This window comes from Nicotiana tabacum, chromosome 15 (assembly GCF_000715075.1).
Source record: "Nicotiana tabacum cultivar K326 chromosome 15, ASM71507v2, whole genome shotgun sequence".
Taxonomy (NCBI): Eukaryota; Viridiplantae; Streptophyta; class Magnoliopsida; order Solanales; family Solanaceae; genus Nicotiana; species Nicotiana tabacum.
Window position 1 is genome coordinate 10,819,954 of NC_134094.1, and position 7,855 is coordinate 10,827,808.

The 7,855-nt window shown below is 32.4% G+C and overlaps 1 non-coding gene across 1 annotated transcript; it reads right to left on the minus strand.

The window, feature by feature from the left end:
- Positions 1-3,316: 3,316 nt before the first annotated feature.
- On the minus strand, positions 3,317-3,390 carry TRNAT-AGU (transfer RNA threonine (anticodon AGU)). Its single transcript has one exon. It is a non-coding gene; the product is annotated as a tRNA-Thr (tRNA).
- Between the last annotated feature and the right edge of the window lie 4,465 nt (positions 3,391-7,855).

Consider the following 7,855-nt stretch of genomic DNA (forward strand, 5'->3'; position numbering starts at 1 on the left):
GTTTAGATAACACGAAAAGCTGGATTAATTAAAATAATAATATAACTCCTATTAAAATATACAGTAAAGTCTTTCAAGTGGACTAAAGGGTCATCTTATTTTGGTATTAAAAATGGGTAACATATCTTATATTTCTAAAGTATTCTTGTTTAACCAATCCCAGCTCATTCTGCAATATTATTAATAATAACTAGCTTTAAATTATTATTATTTTATTTAACAAAAGAATCGGATCTGTTATTTATTAATCAATAGTTTAGATTCTTTAATTAATTCAAGATAGAATTAGCACTTACAGATCCCTATTGTTAAAATGCCGCCTCCCCCCCCCCCCCCTCAAAATTTGTTTGGATACACCAATTTTTAGGATCATGTCAAGAATCAAGATCTTCTCACCAATTATTTTAGAGTAAAAACAATTTCTCCATATAAAGATCATGAAACAAAATTAATTAATAATTAAATAAATTGGTAGTTATTTAATACTTACGCATCTCATGATCGTATTGACTGTCACATATGCTTTCCTTTCTAGCCTTAAGTGACAGGTGTTTTTCACATTGATCCACCCTGGCAAAAAAAAAAATCTTTTATAATTTTGTATCATAATTATATTAGTTGTTGATAAATTTTTTTTGTAAAAATTACTTTATAATATGATAATTTTTGTAGTTTTTGGTGATGAAAAGGACTAAAGGAAAAGTGAGAAATCCATAGTAGTGTCCTTTTGTGTTAGTGACCATTCCTTATATGAGGACAATATAAATGGAGATCCAACCCATATGGCCACTTTTTAAAGAACTAAAGAATTATTATTTTAGCCTATAAAGGAACTCCAGGATGTGACTGTTAATATTCATAGAGAAAAAGAGCCCGTTTGAATTAGCTGATTTGAAATAGCTGATAAGACTAGATAATGAAAAATACTTTTAAGTGCTAAAACTGTTTTAATAAATAAGCAGAGTTTGGATACAAGTGCTGAAATTAATAATAAGTTGTTGCAGTATTTGATAAAAAAGTACTTATAAGCTCTTCTTTTGTTAAAATGACTTAAATAACCTTATAATTGTTTACACTTATAAGGGCGTAATTTCTTCAAAATTTTAGATTCCAGATCGATTCACATACAAAATATTCTATTTGTCATTTTATTTTAAATACAAATGTGCTTAGATAAGATAATTTTTATGAAAAATATAATTTATTTTATGATAAGCATATAATTATAAGTTCTAATAGTTAATGAATTGACAAAAGTTTCTCAATAAAAAATAAACCTAAATATGACAAAATATTTGAAGAGAAACAAACACTGTCTTCATCACCACAACACTTAGAAAACAATACATCAATTTTTTTGATATGTCCTCATTTATTACATACAGTTCAAAGATTAATACACAATCACAAAGATACAAATATGCAAAGGAATAGAGAATTTGCTTATCTTAAATAATCAATGAGAATTCAAGACTTGAAGGGCGGGGGGTTTAGGTTGAAACAATACTTGAGTCAGTGAGTATCGATGTAAGAGCTTTTTTCTAAAAAAGAATATTGTAAGGATAAAATAGTAAAAAATTTGGTCAAACTTAAAGTGCTTATAAGCTAAAAATTCATAAGTTGGGGGTGACCAACTTATGGCTTTTGGCTTATTTTTGACTTATAAGCACGTGGATTATAAACACTTTTAACTTTACCAAACGCGTAGATAAGCCGAAAAGTACTTATACGCTAATTTGACCAGCTTATAAGTTTAGTCAAACACCCTGAAAGTAAAACATTATCTTGATAATTAGTCATTCAATAACACTCATGTCTTGGCCCAAAATTTCTTGGGCCAAGCCCAATAACGTTCTCTCATAAAATTCTGTAGAAGTGAAACCAGGTAGCACTGTTATTTATGAATTAACCAATATGTCCTGATTATTAATTTTCTCGTTCAATTTTTACGACATTCTTGAAATTACAATTTTTAGTTCAAATTTTCAAGATAAAAGCTAATCGATAAATAGAACTCTAAGAATGGTTGTTTGTGCACCTCCCCCAAATCCTGACCAAATAAGTCTAGTTAGTAGGCACGACACGACACCATGCTCCATTATGCACATAATTCACAACGCAACATAACGCACCATCTGATTTAGTTAATCATGTCGTAGATCAAGTCAAATCTCAATGAATATAATGTGTCGTAGTCGCGACAAACCCTTAACATCTAGGGATGTCCCCCTACCCACTTCTGCACTACTTCCTCCTCGTTAGTTGAGTAGTTGGCTATGTCCAACTTCCAACGGCTATAAATAGGGGGACAAGATCACCTTTAATCGGTCTAATAAGTAAAACGCATTATTTGTCCATTTTTAAATTACAGTCTAATATATATTTTGTCAGTTATTATTTTAAGGAGCGGCAAAATTCTCAATTAATTTTAGTGTTAGAAACTATCAAGGCCCAAAACTGGAACCTGGTGCAGTTGGTCCTTGGCCTTGGGTACATAATCTTCTTATCTCAGAGGTATTCCTTTTTTTCTTCTTTTTTTGTGTGTCGGAAAAAAACAAAACCAGTATCAACTTTCTTTTCTAACTTGAATATTTTGATTAAAACTAATTACATCCACACGTGTCTCCTTTTCCAGAAACAATGAAGTAGATCTAACCGTGACTTAAGCTAACTATCATAAATTGTTAAGTTTATGTTGGTTGTCAGTCTACCACAAGTCCACAACCCTTCTTCTTTATCCGAGTTTGGAACCGATAAAGTAAATAAGCCTACACCGGCGGAGTTGACTTGAGCTAACTATAACTTTATTTTTTGTATGTGGTTTAAACGAAAACACTATATATAATTATGCATCATAATTACAAGTATAATGCTATTAGAAGCACTTAATAAGTACGACTAATTGTTTATCTTTTAACATGGTATGATCAAATTGAAACCGAAGAGGGAAATTGTATGATCAAATTGAAACATAGATCATTTTTTTAGTTTTACACATAAGAAATCTTAAAAAGGCACTTTTTTTATTTCAACATTGTAAATGACCATGATATCTCATTTCCTCTAAGAAAGAATGGAAGGCTTTTATAAAATAGAACATTTTTAATATAAAAAAAACTTCTCCTATTATCTTTCAAAAAGATCATTTTTTTTGCAATTAATATCAGCCACAATGGGATAAGTCTTCCAAAATGAAAATAAAGGAAAGAACAATGACATCGTGGCTTTTCAAAAAGATCATATATTGTATTTTTCCCCCCTTCATAGTTTACAAATTCAGTATTAGCAACTTCATTAAAAAGGAAAAAATATTAATTGCTTTCATTGAGAGTCGAACTCAAGACCTCCCGCTTACTAAACGGGTGCTCTAACCAACTGAGCTATGAAAGCCATATACCTTTATTGACCAGTAATGTTTATTTGAAACAACATCCCTCTAGTCCACAGTGAAATTATGAGAAACAAATGTTGGCGGGTCACACGTGAACTCGTATTATAACTCGCATAAGAGTTACAAGTGATTTATAAATAAAATACAAAAAATCTTTGCAGGATTATTTCTTCTATTCAAATTATAAAGTGTCCAATTGACCCACTTCCTTGAGTTTACAACCCTTAGTACAATATAAGTTTTTCAATATTAGGACTTTTAGATTAATTAAAATTATAGTTATTAAATATTTTCTTATTTGAGTTGTGTAAGAAGTCTAATATTTAGGATTTTAATAAAATTTCCTTATATAAATCCTTTCAAAAAAATTACACCCACGAAACAAAGACTAATATTACCAAAAGCCTAGGTAGCAAAGTCTTATTTTGCCAAATAAATAGATTATATGGGCAATCTTTAAATCCAACTGAACTTATTTCCGAAAGAAAATAAATTTCTGGTCATTTTTTATTTGAAGGGTCAAAGTTTTGGAAAAACCAAGGCGACAAATTCATAATAAGCTCCAGAATCATAAGTTCTAGTATTAGTTTATTCAAAGCTAAAAATATTTGCGGATCTTTGTGCTCCTATAGTGGTACAAGGGGCAGGTGCACAAATAGTCATTCTTAGGGCTACTATTTAAGGATTAACCAGTACTTATTTTTATTTTGAAAATTTGAACTAAAATTCTTAATTTCAGGACATTTATGTCCCAAAAATTAAACGAAAAAACTGTAATTGCTGCCTTGTGTAATTTCTATGTAGTATAAGTTAGGGAGCTCAGATACCTGCTATTCAGCCCAATGTTAGGAAGGGAGGTCCTATCTTAAATAGAGATCAACAATTTGAACTGATAACCCTGTTTCTAAAGAAGAAGTCTGATATAGCAACAACAACAACAACAACAACAACCCAGTATAATCCCACTAGTGGGGTATGGGGAGGGTAGTGTGTACGCAGACCTTACCCCTACCCTGGGGTAGAGAGGCTGTTTCTAATAGACCCTCGGCATCCTTCCCTCCAAGAACTCCCCAACTTGCTCTTAAGGTGACTCGAACTCAAAACCTCTTGGTTGGAAGTGGAGGGTGCTTACCATCAGAGCAACCAAAGAAATGGATCTAGCTCCGAAGGAAATAGACGATTTAAAGGCTCCAGGCTGTGATGGTTTCAATGCATGTTTCTTCAAAAAAGTATGGCCGGTGATTGGGGAGGAAGTGACTGCAGCAATAATGCACTTCTTTGCTTCATCCAATATGTATAAAGCAATTAATTGCACCACACTCACCCTCATTCCTAAAGTACAACACCCTTCATCCGTGAAAGAGTATAGACCTATTTCATGTTGTACAATGCTTTACAAGTTAATATCTAAAGTGTTAACCAAAAGATTGCAAAGAGTAATTAATAGTCTGGTAGATAGTGGTCAAGCAGCTTTTGTTCCAAGGAGACTGATATCTGATAATATCCTATTGAGCCATGAGTTGGTCAAGGGTTATGGTAAGAAAGACATCTCTCCTAGGTGCATGCTGAAGATAGACATACAAAAGGCTTACGACTCTGTTGAATGGCCTTTCCTGGAACAGGTGTTGGTGAGCCTTAACTTTCCTTCTACTTTTGTGGTTTGGATTATGTCTTGTGTTAAGACGGTATCCTACGCAATAGTGATAAATGAGAATCCAATAAAGCCTTTTGAAGCAAAGAAGGGGTTAAGATAGGGGTCCATTATCTCCCTTTCTGTTCGTACTAGTAATGGAGTACCTCAACAGATTGTTAAAAGAGCTAGGAAAGAATCCAAACTTTAATTTCCATCCAAAATGTGCTAAGTTACAACTAATTCAGTTGGGGTTTGCGGACGACTTACTTCTCTTTTGCAAGGGAGATATCATCTCTGCTACTACGTTATATGACTGCTTTCTAAGTTTCTCTCAAGCGTCAGGGCTGATAGCTAATCAAAACAAAAGTTGTGTCTATCTGGGAGGGGTCACTCAGTAGGTGAAACATGAGATATTGAAGGTGTTAGGTTTCTCATATGGTGAATTCCCCATCAGATACCCGGGAGTTCCTCTGAGCACTAAAAGGGTATCAGTGATCCAATGTCAACCTCTTATAGAGAAGATGCTGGGAAGAATCAACTCATGGACAACAAAATTCTTATCATATGCCGGGAGAGTTCAATTGATCAAATCGGTGTTATTTTCCATCCAAACTTTTTGGGCTCAAATTTTTGTGCTGCCTAAGAAAGTTATTAAACTCATTGAAGCTACATGTAGAAGATTTCTTTGGACTGAGGGGTGGACTTGAAAAAAAAAACAATATTAGCCTGGGACAAAGTATGCTACCCTAGATCTGCTGGGGGACTTAACATCCTGGACATAGCTACTTAGAATAAAGCAGCAGTTAGCAAATTATTGTGGAACTTATGTGTCAAAAAATATACAGTCCAACAAAACATTGTATGTTTAAGATCACTTTCCTCTGCATTGTGGATTAGGGATAGCTACGTTTAACAAAACAAAGTCATTAAAAGGTCGAAAAATATTAGCTTAGTTTTATATTCTTGATCCAATTTGTTCTTGCTTGGAAAATTTGAAGCTCTAAAGCAAGAAAAATCATCACACTTTTTTCTTCTTTTGCTCATAAACAAACTAGAAAAGCTGCCCTAATGTAATTACAATTTTTTTAAAAAAGGACCAAATAGATCATTAAACATTTATTTACACATAAAGTACAAAAAAAGAAAGTTGCAGAAGTAGATTGAGAGGAACATAAAGAAAAAGCAAGAAAAAAAAATCGTACCTATTCCATATTTTGTCTAGTCAAAATAGTGACATGTAAAATGAAACGAAAAGTGTATAACATTTGAAAAGTAAAATTATCGTAGGATTTTTCCATCTACGATTCAGCTCTTATATTTTCTTATCCTGATGAATTAGATAAGAAAGAATTGTGTTGCATCTTTCTTTATATGTAACAAGCTATGCCTTTTTTCTAAAGAGAAATAATATCATCAATTATTTTTTAAATTTTCGGCTTAAACAGAGTAAATATCTCATTTTAACAGGTAAGGTATTCGAATTTTATTATACAGGCTACACTCAGCAGCAGCTTTTTTATCACACCATCGCATGTACATCATGACTTGTGATTAAAATAAAAAATTAAGCAAAGTATAAAATTTGTATTTTGAAGGGGAGCCTTGGAGGAATGGTAAAGTTGTCTCCGTGTGACCTTTAGGTCACGGGTTCGAGCCGTGGAATTAGCCATTGATGCTTGCATCATAGAGAGCCAAAAATTAACCAAAATAAGTTGCACTACCATAGATCAAAGTGAAACAACTGACCAGCTACAGAGGATTTCTCAAAACCAAGTAACTCCAATAAAAGCTTCACCGTCAAACATAACAGAAGCATAACATTATCAGAGAACATTTTTCCTTGTCTTAGTAATAAAACACAGATAACCCTACATTCTTAATAAAATGCCTACGAGTAAGGCGGGCAAGTGGGCCGGTCCAGGCCCGGGACCGGGACAGCGGGCCAAACAGCTAAACGGGCCAAGACCGTTTGGTCCGGTTTTAGCGGGCCTGGTCCGATCTCGTGTGTCGGTCCTATGATTTGGGCCCGTAGGCCGGGGACCGAACCGGTCCCTTAGCGAAAAAAATAGCCGTTGGGCTGTCAAAAATAGCCGTTGGCTATTTATGAAATAGCCATTTAACCCCCCAACTTTGTTTTAATCCCAAACTTTTTATAATTACACTTTTTTCCTATTTTCAACTATAAATACCCCATCATTATTTTATTTTTTCTTACAAAATCATCAATCTATCACAATCTCTCTCTAATTTACTTCTATAATTGCTACTATTGCTTACTTTATTGTTACAATTTGTGAAACAATTGTGAAGTTGGTGAATTGAAGTCTTCAACGATAATCAATTTCCAACAAGTTGTTCGTCAATTCGGTAAACTCGTTCCAACTCTTAAGTTTTAATATTATAATTTTATTTATTTTATTTACTTTGCTTGATTAATTAAGATGGCTTATATACATGTATATCTACTATATATATATAGTAGATATACATGTATATATAGTATATCTTAAGATGTATATATAGTATAGTATATATAGTATATCTTAAGATGTATATATAGTATATAAATCGAATATAGCTTATATATAGTAAGATGTATATATATTATAGTATAGTATAGTATATATATAAGCTTATATATATATATGTATATCGAATATATCGAATATCGAATATATCGAATATAGCTTATATATCTTAAGTTGTATATATAGTATATACTATACTATACTATAATATATATACATCTTACTATATATATTATATATATCTTAAGATGTATACTATCGAATATGACTTATATACTATGTATATATAGTATAGTGTGTGTA